General features: G+C 41.2%; 1 pseudogene; it reads right to left on the minus strand.

Moving 5' to 3' along the window:
* Window positions 1-14,059: 14,059 nt before the first annotated feature.
* Window positions 14,060-14,376, minus strand: LOC103079994 (60S ribosomal protein L36a pseudogene; annotated as a pseudogene).
* Window positions 14,377-17,156: the final 2,780 nt, after the last annotated feature.

The raw sequence follows: 17,156 nt of genomic DNA on the forward strand, positions 1-17,156 counted from the left end.
ACATGCCGCGGAGCGGCTGGGCCCGTGAGCCATGGCCACTGAGCCTGCGCGTCCGGAGCCTGTGCTCCGCAAATGGGAGAGGCCACAACAGTGAGAGGCCCGCATAACGCAAGGAAAAAAAAAAAAAAAAAGAAGAGACACTAGAGAGCTTGCTCACTCTCTTCACGCGCTCATGTGCTGAGGCAAGGGCTTGTGAGCGCACGGCGTTTACAACCCAGGAAGAGAGTTTCTCATTAGAAACCTAATCAACTGGCACCTTGATCTTGGATGTCCAGCCTCTAGAACTGTGAGAAAATAAATATTGTTTAAGGCACCTAATCCGGTGTTTTGTTTTGCCCAAGCTGACTGATACAGATGGCAGGAGCACAGACTATCTTAGGGTTTTTCTGTTGTACGTAGGGAAGGCAAGTAGGTAGTATGTGTGGGTGTGTTAGGGGGTGGGGTTTAAGGAAAGAGCGTATAAAAACATTAGCTGTTTCACAGGGTATTTTCTTCTTTGCCTGAACTGAGAACAGCTTCTCTCCTGAGGATACCACTTAGTCAGAGTCCCCAGAGCAGAGGCTGCTCACACTTTCTTGAATCTGTGTACCTAGGGCCCAGAGCACCATAGAATTTTTCTTAGCCTTCCACTACTGTTTCTTTCCAGCAAACACTTGCCTTATTGTGAAGTTCATGAGCTGTGCCATACTCAACTTGTTCTTCTATACTGTCATTTTCTATTCTTCTGGTCAGGCCTCCTTGCTCACGAGGGGCTTCAGGATCTCAGTCACAGTCCTCTCTCATTCCCCCTGCTGTCATCACCACAGACCACTTAGCTGTACCTGAGAATGTCCCTCCAGCAACCCAGGCTGGAAGTTCTTTACCCTCTTCAAATTTTAACATTTCCATTTCATATCAGCGTCCTATCTGGTTGATCATAATCTGTGCCTAGGTCGTCATCTGAAAATGCACCACAGAAATATAAAACTGTTAGCTACACTTTCCTATTCATCTAACTTCTTTCATTTTCATTTTCTTCCACCTTACTTTATCTCTTCCTTCATTAAAACCTCCAGAACTTGGACCTCTTCCTTTTCTGTCCAAACATCCCTCTTCTGGCCTGTCATTGTTACATAGCCTAGACTCTGGTGTGTCACCTCAGGCCCTCCTACCAGCATTCTCACCTACTGGCCACCTCTGTTTTTCTCCCATCATTGTCTAACCAATCCTTAGGATTTGATATATCCAACCATATGTTTCATCCACTCTTGCCTCTGGGGCTGGCCCTGCTGGGGGGCACAATTTTGCTCGTTGATGCTCCTACAGTTTTGTAGTCTCCAACGTAGCCTGGCCTTTAAGAGCACTTTAACAACCAGCTATCTCACAAGAAAGCCCTGAAGTGTTTGCCAGTTTCCATGGTATAAAAACTCTCACCGTGGCCAATTTCGGGCTACTAACATGATGTCACTGATTGCAGAGTTGGGAAGAGATGCTAACAGTTGGCTCTCATGAGCTGGTATCAGCCAGCTACAGCACATCAACAGGTCATTCAAGACCACTGCCTGAAGAGTTCTGACGTGCTGCTTTTGAAATGACGCTTACGTATGACCAGAATGAGTTTAGGGTTCTGGGTTACCAATGGTCTACTGCTGACTCCTGGGACTGAACCACTTGTAGGCCCATGCATTGATTCTCTACTATATGTTTTGACTGTGGTACTGGCTCTGGTCTACAGCACGCAAGGGCAGGGAGCGTGGTTTTTAGCATCCTTTACTCTGCATGCCCTTCTTCTGCTGGTACCCAGGGTGGTTACTCCACTCCTTAGGCTTGGGCAGTTCTCCCAGGGTGACTGCATTGCACCTCTCTTCTTTGAGGGCTTTCAAGACCATTGCTCTGTGATGCAAATGGGTACTTCTGATTGATGTCCTTTTTTGCCTCTGATCGACATGAATCACACTTAAGCCATGCCGGGATCAAAGAGAGTATTCATTTACACGGAAGGAAAAACAATATATATTTGTAATCTTATTCCAGGAAATGTTTCACTTTCTCATTCTCTGACATAATATAGTCTGAATAGATCTAGACCATCTGGACATCCCCTGGAACATCATATTGATCCATTACAGCAATGACATTCTGCTGATGAGGCAAGATAAACGGGGTCAGGGGTAGCTAGCGTGCTGGAGGCCTTGGTAAAACACATACATGATAAGGCCTAAGGTGGTTCATAGATCTACCTCTTAAGTAAAGTTTCTAGGAGTCCAGTGGTCAGAATATGGTATGATGTCCCCTCCCAAAGGAAATGAGAAAATGCTATATTGTGCATTTTTGACTACGAAGAAGGAATCACAATGCATAATAGGTCTGTTTGGATTCCAGAGGCACCACATTACACACCTAAGAATACTGCTTCCTCCCATATAGTGAGTGATACGGGAGACTGCCAGATTCAAGTGGGGCTTAGAACTGGTAACCTCTGCAACAAATGGAACCTTTGGTGTAAGTAGCTCGGCCACTTGGGCTGTATGGTTTCATAGACCTTAGTGTTGGAGATGTCAATGGTAGAGAAAGATTCAATGAGGAGTTTCTCCCAGTGGAAGAATCACAAACTGGCCCCTTGAGGTTTGGGAGTAAAGTCTTGCCATCTGCAGCACAGAATTAATTGCCTTTTGAAAAATAGCTGTTAGTGTGCGACTAGTCCCCAGTAGAAATGGAACAGTTGAACATGGGACCCCAAGTAACCATGTGTCTTAAAATGGCCATCATGATCTGGATCCTTTTGGTCATACCAGGTTATAAAGTCAGGTGGGCTCAGTGGTAGTCCATTATAGGTTGGAAATAATACATCTGGACTAAATATGAGCAGGACCAAAAGATTCAAGCAGAATGAATGAGCAGATAACCCACCCCCTACATTATCCATCATATTCGCACCACTGCCCCTCCTCCAGTTTGCACCTGTGGTCACGTGGGAGGGCCTGTAGGACCAGCTGAAGGAAGGCGGAAAATCCTCATCTTGGTTGATAGACGGTTTGGCTTGTTTTGTAGATGTAAGCTTGATGTGGGCAGCAGCTGAATTACTGCTCCACTCAGGGTGGTCTTGAGAAAACTACAGTGAAGGAAAATATTCCCAGTGGGTGGTACACTAGGCTATCCACTTTGTGTGGAAGGAAGTTACACTGTATGAGGACTAACGGCAGTGACAAGCTGGTCAGAGACAGAAGGAAAAAAGATCGGGAGACTGGTGACAAGATCTAAGAGACATATGGATGAATATATGGGAGTGGACATGATGTGTAAAGATCATTCTTACATTAACCATGCCCCAGATAGAATCCACCGTGGGAGAGGCACTAAACAAATAAGCAGTCAAAATGGCTTGGGCTTTGACGTTGCCAGCCTATATCAGTGGCCACGCTAGGGCTAGCAGGATGGGCACGTAGATGATGTGACCGCATTAACAGTGATGAAGGCTATGATGTATGAGCTTAATAGCATGAATTCCTACCTACCAAGTCGGATCTGCTTCCTCTGAATGTCCAACAATAGAGAACAACCCTGAGCTTCTGGTACAGCATAATTCCTCTTTCACAGGTGTTACTTTCTAATGATCCTTTGTACCCCCAACTCTGTCCCAGTGTCTGCTTCCCAGAGAACGCCACCTGTGATGTATCTTTTCCAAGAAAACATTATCCAAAAATATATCATGCTCTTAAAACGACTATTCCACCCCCCGTACACTCCTTTCCCTCTAGCAGTTGATCTTGCCTCTAATTTCACAAAGAATCAAATAAAAAGTCCCACCACACTATATCTTCAAAACTTCAAATATTATGCATCCCCATAAGTTACTTTTCTGCAACCTCGGAAGTAGAGATGCTCTAATGCTCTCCATCTCATTCGATCCCAGGGCCTCCCTCTGTGTCCTCTCCTTTATGTTCAATATTTCCCATCTAATAGCTTTCCTCGTGAGACACAAGAATGCAAAAGTCTCTTTTTGCCTTAAAGCAAACAAAATAATAATGCATACCTCTCTTCACCTCCACCCTTCTCTCTCGACTTCACAGCCAAAAAGTTCTTTAAAATTAGTGTATTCTTGCTATATCTACTTCTTCATCTTACTATTAGATTTCTCTAGAGAAACAGAATCAATAGGATATATATACATATACATATGGCTGAGAAATCCCATGGTCTGCTGTCTGCAAGCTGGAGACCCAGGAAAGCCGACGGTGTAGTTCAGAGGCCCAAGAGCTGGAGAGTCAGTGGTGTAGTTTCCGGCCTGGGTCCAAAGGCCTGAGAACCAGAAGCACTGAGGGCAGGAAAAGATTGATGGTCCAGGTCAAACAGTCAAGCTGAGAGCACAGCTTCCCTTCCTTCGCCTCCCTCAATAGGTTGGATGATGCCCATCCACGTTGGGGAGGGCCATCCAGTTTACTCAGTCCACCAATTCAAATGCTAATCTCTTCTGGAAACACCCTCATAGACACACCCAGAAATAATGTTTCAGCAGCCATCAAGGTATTGCTTGACACAGTCAGGTTGACACATACAATTAATCATCACAACCTTCAACTCCTTCTTTCATCTAGTATGATTTTAGTGGGGTTTTTTGTCAGAACCAAAGAATTTTCAAAATGAATATTTGATATCCATTCTAGTGAGACAGGAGATTTTCCCTATTGGTTTTCTTTGTAACTCAAACAGTATGAAATTTTTGATGAAACCTAAACTTAATAAATTTCCAAGCACTAAGCTCTGTCCACTGAGCTCTGGGTTAGGGGAGGGATGCCCAAGTCTAGGGAAGAAGACCCAGGTAGTCTGGGCAGACACTTGGCCTAGATATTCTTTGTGCACTAATTCCACAGATATCCCTCCTGTTCTCCATGAATAAAGGAAGTTTCTAGTATTCTCCAAGTCCCGTAGTAAGGATGGAGACGAGTGAAGGGGTGAGCTGGGGCAACGAAGGAAAGAAGGGTTATGTGAATATTGACAGATATCACCTCCTCTTTCTAGCTCCCTCCTCTTCAAATCATTTCCATTCACTGACACTGACCTCAAGTACATATTGATCTGAGTACTTGACACTAAGGCACATATGACCAATTGGCTTAACCTTCTGTAAAACTCCATCGGTCTTTGTGTTATTAAGATTCAGATGCTCTTTTAGATTCAGGCCAGCTTCCTAGGTTCTCTCTTGATGGCCACAGGGACTCCGCTGCCTTTCCTTTCTTCTTCCTCTTATCTTAAAACAAAACAAAACAAAACACCCTTTATTTTCTCCCTTATTATTTTAAAGGCAATACCTGTTCACTGGAGAAAAATCATAAAGTACAGAGAAATATGTATAGCTGATTCACTTTGTTATACAGCAGAAACTAACACACCATTGTAAAGCAATTATACTCCAATAAAGATGTTAAAAGATAAATAAAATAAAATACAGGGGAAAAGAAAGTACAGAGGAGCCAACAATTACATTATTTATAAACCTGTTTTCATTTTGGTTATACATATTTCCCAAACTTTCACTATGCATGGGTATCTTGTGTTTGTGTATAAGTGTATGTATGTACATAAGTCTATTGCATTAGTCCATGATAGAAATAAACGCATGCACGTGTGCACACACACACACACGTGCGCGCGCGCATGTACTATTAAGTTGGCCACAGTTGTTTTATAACCAGCGTTTGTTTTTTGCTTTTCGAGAGAATAATTTTAAATTTCATGTTATATAATTTTTAATGGCTGCCTAGAATTCCATCATATGGTTATACTGCAATTTGCTTTTTAAAGCTCCTATTCTGGACATTTTGGGTTCCCAGATTTTTTTTAGACTGTATCAATACTGCTGTGACAAATATTCTTGTATCAAGGTTTTTGTGCATATTGTCAATTTCAGTTCCTACACGTGGAATTCTGGGTTTAATGATATACATATGTTTGATATATTTTTTTGTATTTACTTCTGCAAGACTTGAATACATTTTTACTTCCTCGCTGAAGTTTGAGAATCCTTGCTAACACTGGCTACGTATCATTAAAAAATACCCAACCCAATCAGCCCCAAATGGTATCTCTTTTCTTCATTAAAGCTCTGCCCACCCACTCTATACTTTGGAGATCATATTTCCACAAATAGCTGCAGAGGAGAAGGCAGCCAATCTTTATTGCATACCCACGCCTTGCGGGCCACTGTGCTAAGTTCTGGGAAAGCTTAAATAAGTACAGCACAGTTCCAGTTGTCTTCCATTTGAGTCTAAGGGGGCTGGAGGCAGGGCTGTAGAGAGACCTGTAAACACAATAAGTGTAATAGCGTTAAGGTGCTATGGGAACAGTCAGGTGGGAAGTGCGGTCAGCTGTGTTAGGTCTGAGTCTTAACTCAGTGTCTAAGTTAAGACAAACCAAGATTAGGAGTTAACCAGGCATAAGAATGGGTTTTCAGGCAGGAATAACAATCTGTGCCAAGGCAAGGGAGTGTGACACATTCAGTGGCCTTCTTGGGAATAGCAAGCAGCCTGGCATGGCTGGAGCAGAGTGTGTACGTTGGGGACACTGCAGTGGATAAGACTAGAAAGCAGGAATTGTGTTAGGAAGAGCTTGGCGGTCTGCATTTAGGATTTTTTTTTTTCTCGTGGATGTTAGGAAATCCTGGAAGGTATTAAGCGGAGAATCACAGGATTGATCTGCGTCTTGGAGAAGTAACTAGATGCAGTGTGGAGGGTCAGGTGAGGGCACTACCGGATGGAAGCAAGGAGGCTAGCTTGGAGACTAGCATAGTCCATGCCAGGGAGTCCAGCAAGAGCTGACACAGGAGGAATGTGGATGGAGAGGAGGCGGAATTTAAAAGATAATACCAGGTGATAGCAATCGCATGGGGCTATTTGGGCTGTTGAGTATGAGATGGAACGTTCTTCTTTGGGTCATCTGGCTGAATAGTGGGGCCACTTTAGCTATAGAATCCCTTTGGTTCCACATTCCCAATCCTTTCCTTTGTCTCGTGGGGCACTCCCACACTGTATGAATACCGTATGCTGCTCTGTCATATACTGCAATGAAAAGTAACTTCTGTGGAGTTGGACAAGGTTAGAGAAACGTGAGTAGACTGCACAAGGAGATGGAGGAATTAGACATTAAGATTAGGCTGGAGTTAGAGTGGCAAATAGATGATATAACAAATAGAGGTGATGAATAGGTTTATTACCTTGATTGTCCCGATGGTTTTGGCATATCTCCAAAGTCATCAAATTGTATACATTAAATATGTCCAATTTTTTGGATATCAATTATGTCTCGATAAAGCTGTTTTTAAAAAAATAAATAAATAAAATACACCAAGGGTTTGGATAAGGTGAACAAAGATTTGTTCACAAAGTCCTGAAATACAAAACTAGAAGCTAGGGCTTCCCTGGTGGCGCAGTGCTTGAGAGTCCGCCTGCCGATGCAGGAGACGCGGGTTCGTGCCCCGTTTCGGGAGGATCCCACATGCCGCGGAGCGGCTGGGCCCGTGAGCCATGGCCGCTGGGCCTGCGCGTCCGGAGCCTGTGCTCCGCAAATGGGAGAGGCCACAACAGTGAGAGGCCCGCATAACGCAAGAAAAAAAAAAAAAAAAAAAAAAAAAAAAACTAGAAGCTAATCCTGAATATATAAAGTGGGACATTCAGGATATGATAAAACTTAGTAAATGTGGGAACCTTGTGAGAATGAGTGGAGGTACAGTCCAAAAATATTAGGAGAGTCAACTAAATTTCAGTCACAAATAAGAAACCTCCAGACAGGAGCTTAGGTACGGCCATGACCTCAGTTACACCTGGTGCAAGTGTAGGCATGACATCCCCACCAATGCCCTTACAGGTGTGAAAAAACATCATGGCTGGAGTATTTAGGGGCAATATCCTAAAAGACCACAAGGTGGTAATGTCATTTCACAAGTCTGTCTTTCACTTGGTTGCTTCCTCTTTTTCTGTTTGTATTTATGCCTTTATTTCTCTGTGTTCCAGTCCTTTTCATCTTTCTGCCTTTTTCTGACTTGTGTATCCTCCCTTTAAAAATTTCCCCTCTCTTTCATTATCTCCCTAATTGGCCATGATTAGGAGTAATGCAATTTTTCCATTATTCACTGAATAGAATCTTGTTTTGTCCTTAAACAAAATCTGTTATAGAAAAATTGAAACCTATATGAAAGTGCACGGGATAGTATAATGAATCCCTACGTACCTATCACCCAGCTGCAAAGTTATCAATTCATAGCCAATCTTACTTTACCTATGTCCCCACCCACTTTCCCACTTCCCAGGTTATTTTTGGGTGGGGGGGGGGGCGTGGGACGCGGGCCTGTCCCTGTTGTGGCCTCTCCCGTTGCGGAGCACAGGCTCCGGACGCGCAGGCTCAGCGGCCATGGCTCACGGGCCTAGCTGCTCCGCGGCATGTGGGATCTTCCCGGACCGGGGCACGAACCTGTGCCCCCTGCATCGGCAGGCGGACTCTCAACCACTGCGCCACCAGGGAAGCCCTTCCCAGATTATTTTGAAGCAAGCTCCAGCCCTGTACCAAGTTCATCTGTAAGTGTGTCTGTATCAATCTCTCAAACCTGAGGACTCTTAAGCAAAACCACAATGGCAATGTTACTCCAAAAATATGAGTAATTCCTTAATAGCACAAAATCCAGTTCATGTTCACATTTCTAATGCCTGTCATGCCAATTTTTAAATATTATTTTATAATTTGTCTTCTGGACTCAGTATCCAAATATGTCCCCACATTGTGATGCGTTGCTCTTTCTCTTCATATTTTTTCAATGTACAGAGTCCTGCTTTCTTTCTCTCTTTCAACTTACGATTTATTTGTTGAGGGAACGAAAGTTATTTTTCCTATAGTTTCCTACAGTCTAGACTTTTGTGATGGCTGTCAATTTTTAAAATGGGTAGTAGAGCATTGTGTAAATTTCTACAGAAATTTAAGATGAAGCTAACCACTTGCTTTCTTTGCTCCTGTTACTGAGCTTCTGAACCCTGTTGGAAAAAATTACACACCTGTGCAATTTGTGGCACTAGGATCCAACCTCAGGTGAACTATCAATACAGATCAGATCACCCTTTTTCTAACCTCTAACAAGTTTTATCTTCCTCTGTTTCAAACCTTCCCCATGCTCCTTAAACTCAAAGATGGATTGTTTCCATCTCCTGCCCTGTTCTCCTTTACTTTTCTTTTCTCCGTTATCTTAGATGGATGACTCTATTGGTCCTTGCATTCTGGTCTCACTACCCTGAAATAATTCCTTGCCATTTTCCTAGCAAGGACCACCTCCTGGGGGGTCGAGCAGGTTTTGTCCTGCACGAAGATCCTTGGCTCAAGGGGAAGTGTTGCTCTGCCTGCCAGTCCATGTGCTCTAGTGCAAGTTGTGTTTTTTTTTAATAAAATAATAAAGGAAAAAAAGTCCTATTTTCTATCTTCATTCAATTTTTCTATTTACTTATTTATTTTTATTAAAAAATTTTTTATTGAAGTATAGTTGATTTCTATCTTCATTTGATTTTACTCAGATAAGGTTAATGGCACAACTCATCCCCAGGCTCTGCTTTTCAAGACTCTCCCCTCTGGTTTTTCCAGAACATCCTTCTCTCCCAGTTTTCCTCTTAGCTTTCTCACTGTTTCTTCTTTATTTCTGTTACAGGCTCTCCTATTGTCAACAAATTCAGGTCTGGCTGCTCACTGCTTGAAAGCCAATGCTCGAGAGATAAGTGTTGGTGGGAAAGGAAAGGTTGCTTTATTCAGGAGGCCAGCAACCTGGGGAGAAGGTGGACTCATGTCCCAAAGAACCAACTCCCGACTGCCACTCACAGGGCAGGAGCCTTTAAAGGGGAGTTTCAAGGGTGTATAGGCAGAGGGAGGGGTTTACATGCAGAACAGCACAGTCAGCTCCAACAATCATCTTGAAATTGGTCATGTGGTGGTCTGTTCAGTGTCATCTTGATTGTTTTAGGTACAGTTAATCTTCAGTTCCAGGGCTGGTTCCTTCCCATTTCCCTTGAGGCCTGTTCTCGGAATTGTGTAAGATGGAGCAACTCATATCATGGCTACAGTCTGGTCATCATGTAGTTAACTCCTTCCACCTGGTGGGGGTTTCAGAATCTGCAAAACAGCTCGAAGGATATGGCTCAAAATATCATCTATAGCCCTTGAGGAGGAACTAAAGGTCCTTGACTTTGCTTAATGGTTGAACTATTATTATTTTGTCTTATTTGACTATTTTCCTTTGCTTTTTGCATTTTCTCATTTCTCTGTTTAAATTTATTTTTCTTTGGCTAAAGTTTTTCTACAGACAAGAGGCAGGCAGAGGGGACACGGGCAGGGGAGGTGGGCGGTCTTTCCTGGGAAAGCCCCATAGAGTCCTTCTTGGTTATAATATCTCTTAAATTTTGTGGTTGCTCATGGTTTCCTTACTTCTCTTCTCCTTCCCTCTCACGGGCTCTGCCTGGTTTTGTCCATTTCCATGACTTCAGGACTCTTTCTAACTCTATATTGATGACTCCAAAATCTCTAAAATCAGTCTCAACTTTTCCCTGGTGTTCCAGTTCCAAACGTTAAACAGCCTTCAACATATATCAATCTGAATTCTGTAGACACTTTAAAATTGTCTTGTGGGTTGTTGATCTCTATCACCATCCATTCAGTTTCCTTAGCTAGAAGTTTCAGTCATTTAAACTCTCTCATCTCTTAAATCCAATTTATCCCTCAATTCCTTTGAATTTACTTCACTTATTCTAAACATATTTATGGAGGTTCTGTGGGGCAGTGTTCTAGGCACTAAGGATTCAGCAAAAATCCTTGGAAGTTCTCATGGAACTTATAATCTAGTGAGAGACAGAAAATAAATAAATTATTAAGTAACTATATGGTATGAAAATGGTGGAGTAAGTAGTGTGGAGAAATTTCTTCCTGTGTCTTGTTCTGGCCTTTCCTTCCCACTGGTCTGGCTCAGGCCCTTTTTATGTCTTTTTTTTTTTTAATTAATTAATTTTATTTTATTTGTTTTTGGCTGTGTTGGGTCTTCGTTGCTGCACGTGGGCTTTCTCTAGTTGCAGCGAGCGGGGGCTACTCTTTTTTGCTGTGCACAGGCTTCTCATTGCAGTGGCTTCTCTTGTTGCAGAGCACAGGCTCTAGGCGTGTGGGCTTCAGTAGTTGCAGCACTGTGGGCTCAGTAGTTGTGGCTCACGGACTCTAGAGTGCAGTCTCAGTAGTTGTGGTGCACGGGCTTAGTTGCTCCGCGGCATGTGGGATCTTTCCAGACCAGGGCTCGAACCCGTGTCCCCTGCATTGGCAGGCAGATTCTTAACCACTGAGCCACCAGGGAAGCCGCCCTTCTTTATGTCTTGCTTTTGCTATTGTCTTGGCTTCCAAACAGGTGCCTTTTCTTCTGGTCTTTCTCTCTACTCCATTATCTGTACTTTAACTTGGCTAATATTCTTAAAAAAAGAAAAAAAAAGCAACCCAAGAGTAACATTAATAATGTAATACTTTTAAAAGCAGTTGGCTCCCTTACCTGAAAACAATATGCAAACCTTTTAACATCACAATTAAGGCCTAACTTAACCTTTCAGTCTCTTGTCACTCTCATCCTCTTCCTCTCTCCATGGTCCCATGTCTCATGCCATCATATCAAGCTTCTTGCCTTTCCTGGTACATCCCCTTTTATAACATTGTACTTTATAGTATATAGTCTGTTCTTCCTCAGATATTCTTTGTCACATTTGTGGCTTGAATGTTACTCCCCTGGGGAAGCTTTCTTCAATCCTCTAGGCTGAGTTAGTTATTCCATTTTCCATGCTGGACCACCACTCTGTTCTTAGCTCTGTAAAAGATTTTAAGGTGTTTTTTCTTGGAATTTATGGTCTGGGTGGATGTGGGGCAGAAATATTGTCTTCAGCATCCATGCACATGACTCTAGGACCTACTGCAGAGCTTCACCCAGGGTGAAGGGGAAGGCAGTCAGTGAGTATGACTGACCAGGTCTGATTCCTGGTCTGGCCACTTGCTAGCTGAGTGACTTTGGACACATTAATACACTCCCTGTACCTCAGTCTCCTTATGTTTAAATGGATATTGGTAATTAAACATAACTTACAGAGTTATAAAGATTGGTGGAAAAAATGCATATAAATTGCTTCACACTGCATGGTAACCATGTATGCTCAGCAATGCTAAGTATACCAGATATATATACAATGAATGACTTCAGCATAACCCGTGTGTTTCCCAGTTAAATGATTATATTGTAAGCTAGTAGCCCCTGAGGGAAAAAGAAAACATCACTCACCACCTGTTTAGGGGATTCAAAGGGAACAACTCCCTAAGTGTAATTAAGGGAATCTGGGAATACTTTGATAGGACACGTACCGTTTTATACCTCCATCCAGGTCTAACCCGTACCCTTTAATGGGAAGCAAAGTCTCGGAACTTTATTTAGGGAGCTATCAGACCTGTTATGAATGGAGCCAAAGAGTTTGTTTTGAGGAATAAAGGACGTAGAGGATCTGAGGGAACCATTAATGAGCCCAGCTGCCATTTCACATGCAAGAAGGAGCAGGTTCACAGCACATGCTTCTCAGGGAGGGCAGGGAAAATGTCAAGGATTGTACTGGGAAGGTGTTGGAACATTTTGTGCGAATGTGGATATTTGGATGAAATGCCTCTAAGGCCCCAAGATAGCACCACAGGCTGTAAAGAGACGAGGAAGAAATAAGACAGAAGAGGAGTGTGCTTCTCCGTGGTGAGTATACATGTTGTATACAATTCGGACGGTACAGGGGTCAGTGGGATAAAAATGGTAGCTAATGCCATTAAAAAAAAAAAAACAGCATCACAGAAAAGCTATGACTAATTCACTCTGGATTTGACTTTCATTCTGCTGCTGTTACTGTTGCTTCTAGAATGATTAAACGAGACTGAGTTAATGAATTCTGTTTTACAGCATCGAGGAGGTCTGATACACTTGAAAACACCTCTGGTACTAACGCAAAACAGAACTCCTATGGATATTCTAATATCTTCTCCTTCTTCTTCTTCCTCTCTTCCTCCCCCTCCCCCTCCTCCCCTCCCCCCTCTTCACCCCCACTTATTATTATTTCGATAAAACTTAAATCACAGATTTCAGGCTGAGCTGAACTCGTGATTCTTTCCTTACACCCAGTATCTGAGCCCTTGCCATCTTGGCCTATTGGTCTTGGCGACATCTCTTGACGTGCACCTTTCCTTCCAAGAGTGCATCTGCAGAATAATACCTGTTAGAAAAGACCTCTCTCTCCCCTCCCCTCCCCTCCCCCTCCTTCCTCTTCTTCTTTTTGTAATTTGTTATACAGTATTAGAAAATTAAAATTAATACAGAAGGAGAGAGAAAGGACGGAAGGAAGGAGGGAGGGAAGGATATTTGGTCATAATTTCCACTCCCATGCTCTCTTTCCTAAGACAGAAAGACACACTTAGCTACAATGCATAAATTTTGAAAGGCTAATAAAAAAGAACTTCATGAAGTCCTGTGTAGTTTTTAAGCTTCTAGATTATACTTCATGGATGCCTTACCAAATTTACTAGTAAAATATAAGCTAGTGCCACCTTTATTTTGGCTTATTTTCTTTAAAGTTGAGGGACATGAAAATGTTAAGGTTTTAAGAGAGTTTGCTTATCTTTCTATCTCGATTAGCTTTTTAGATTTTTTACTTTCCTATTAGGTTTCTTAGCATCCTGCATTTGACCTAAAATCTTTAATTTGTATATTATATCATATATAAAATAGTATGTATCCAGTTTTATAACTATAAATAAAATAAACATTCATATATATCACCCAATTAAAAAAATAGATCATTACTACTACACCTGTGGCTCCCGATATGCTCATTCCAAATTGTATCCTCATCCCTCCACTCCATACAATTTTTTAAAGTGTAAATTTCCCCACAAGGGGAATTTTGTTGATGACACTAGTTTATTTCCCTCCCCAAAGAACAAAGCAACCAAATGAAGTGAACATAACCTCAAAATTGTATTGCCTTCATAACAAAACAAAAGATGAAGCTTAGATCTGGATCACTTGGCCCTTTCTCCTATCTCCTCCCAGTTCCAAAGCTTGCATCTCTAAATATCCAGGATTCTTTTAGATCTACATTTGGGCTCAATACATTCAAGCCTTAGTGCAATCTTCTTTGTAGTTTTAGCCTTTTCCTAGGAAAAACAGCTTAGTCTATGCTTACCATAGTCGCTCTGATTCCTGTTATAATGCTGCTTTCCCTGGGCATACTAAGGATCCTTGCCCTTCTTGCGCTGTCATTTTGGTGAGTTGGTGTTGCCACACTTTTTACAGAAAGTCCAGTGGATTTTAAGAATGTTCACCATGTTTGCAAGAGTGTATTGGCATGAGAAGGAAAACACTCCATAAATTTTAATAATGTTTTCCTTATCCTTTTAGTAACCCTAATATATATATATCTATATCTATCTATCTATCTATCTATATATATCTTAATCTTCTCTGTTTTAAACTCTTTTTGCAAAAGGTTTTATTATATACTTTTTTGTGCCTTGATTAATTTAAAGATATTTAAAAGATATTCTCTTGATTTTTTTCCTGAGTTTTAAAGTTTTGTTGTTAACATTTTAATTATTTTTTATTTGCATACCAGTTTTCCTAGAACCATTTAATGAATGATCCACCCTTCCCCCAGTGGTCTATAATGTCAGATCTGAAATAAATCAGGTTTTCATAAATGCCTGATTTCTATTATAGTCCATTGATTTGTCTTTCTGTTCCCATACCAATGCCATACTCTCTTAATTATTATAATTTTTATTCAAAATTTTCCTGTGTGGTAAAGCACCTGGCTCTTCCTTTTCAGGAGTGTCTGGGCTATTCTGAGCTGTTGACATTTCCATATGATTTTTCCCCAACATTTTATTATGAAAAGTTCCAAAAATGAAAAGAAGGTGAAAGAATTTTATAGCAAACAAACACCCATGAACCCACTACTTAGATTCTATAATTAACCTTTTGCCATATTGCTTTGTCACATAACTGTCCATCTCTCTATTTACCCATTAATCTACATATGATTAAAAAATTAGCTTTTAGTGTTCCATAAAACCTACTGAACTGTGATTAGAATTAAATTGAATATACAGAACATGTTAGGGATAACTGATATGGTTAGAATACATATGTGTTCATGTCATCCATGAACATGGTATGTCTCTCATTTATTTAAGTCATCTTTCATGCCTTCCAGTGAAGTATTATATTTTTCTTCTTGGAGATCTTGCAAAGATTTTGTGAAATTTATTTATACAACTTTTTTTTAATTTTTGATTTTTAAGGGGGGTATTTTTAAAAGTTGTGTATTGTAAATGTCTGTTCCTGGTGTGTAAATGTACAATTGACTTTTTAATATGGATTTAAAAACTAATAATCTTATATCTAGCTACCTTGTTAAAATGTCTTAATAGTTCTAACACTTTACCTATATAATTTTTTTTGAGTTTTCTAGGTATACAAGCATAAAATGATGGCTGTTGATTTTTCCTGTTTAGTTCTCATGTTTTTGACTTATTTTCTTTTTCTTATTTTACTGGTTCAGATATCCTGTATAATGTGAATAGAAATGGTGATATCAGGCTTTTGCCTTTTTTCTAATTTTAAAGTTAATGCTTTAAAAGTTTCACTATTGTGTTGTTGTTTGCTGTAGGTTTTATTTGAGGGTAGGGTAGATGTTTTTGTTTGTTAGCAAATTTGGAATTTATTTTTGAAGCAAATTAAGACCTTCCATGCAGTTCTGAATGTTTTGGGATTTGAAGCAATGATTTGAACCTATGAGAGTTACTTTTTTTAAAAATTTTTATTTATTATTTTTGGCCATGTTGGGTCTTCGTTGCTGCGCGCAGGCTTTCTCTAGTTGTAGCGATTGGGGGCTACTCTTCATTGAGGTCCATGGGCTTCTCATTGAGGTGGCTTCTCTTATTGCAGAGCACGGGCTCTAGGCACGCGGGATTCAGTAGTTGCAGCACTCGGTCTCAGTAGTTGTGGCACGTGGGTCCTAGAGCACACGGGCTTCAGTAGTTGTGGCTCACGGGCTCCAGAGTGCAAGCTCAGTAGTTGTGGTGCACAGGCTTAGTTGCTCCGCGGCATGTGAGATCTTCCTGGACCAGGGATTGAACCCATGACCCCTGCATTGGCAGGCAGATTGTTAACCTCTGCGCCAACAAGGAAGTCCCAAGAGTTACTTTTTAATGAGGATAAAATTTCTCAAGGGAAGATCTCTCTTTCATACTTTTATTTTTAACCACTCAGTAAGCAACCACTCCCCACTGCCATCTTTGCCCTCAGCTTAACGTTGCATGAGCACTCAATAAATACCCATTGATTAATGCCAAGGATTTATATGCTTCTAGTCCTGGGATTTGATGGTTCATTTTGCATGAAAAACTTTTGCCAATTTGCTTTATTCTTGTTCATTCTAAAGCTGATATGTTGCTTGAGTCAAACTGTAGATGTCCTTTTGCTTGTCTTTATCTCATGCACAGCAAAAACAAAAGCAAAAACAAAAAAAGGGAGGAGGAAATTTTTAGTTCTCTTAGTAATTCAGAATTTCTGTGAGTTTCATATAGAACTCTTTTCCCAATAAAATTCTTAACATCCAGCAGTGACCACAGGTTAGAGTCAAGGTATCTAAATTGAGATAAGTTGGTAGTATGGGAGAAAATTGGGAATATGACTATTCTGAACTTTATTTTGGTAGTGGTCATAGGCAAAAATTTTTTTTCTTTGTCTAAGTCTCCATATTAGTCAGCTGTTGCCAAAATAATGCCACATCCCAATCTGCCCAGAACTCAGTAACTTACACAGCATTAATTTTCCGAGCCCATGGTCCTGCAAGTTTGTTGGGCCATATCTGCTTGAAGATGCTCGTTGGTTGACCTTGGCTCTAGGTTTCAGGTTGAGTTTAGGTCTGCTCCATATGTTTCTTCATTCCTCTTGAACAAACACCAATCTCAAGAATTCAGGATGACAAGTCAAATTACACAAACACATCTGTGTTACATGTGCTAACAACCCATTAGTCGAAGTAAGTCACATGGCCAAGCCCAACATCAGTGGGGTAGAGAAATATACTCTGCCCTCTATA

This window comes from Lipotes vexillifer, unplaced genomic scaffold (genome assembly GCF_000442215.2).
Source record: "Lipotes vexillifer unplaced genomic scaffold, Lipotes_vexillifer_v1.1 scaffold135, whole genome shotgun sequence".
Classification (NCBI taxonomy): Eukaryota; Metazoa; Chordata; class Mammalia; order Artiodactyla; family Lipotidae; genus Lipotes; species Lipotes vexillifer.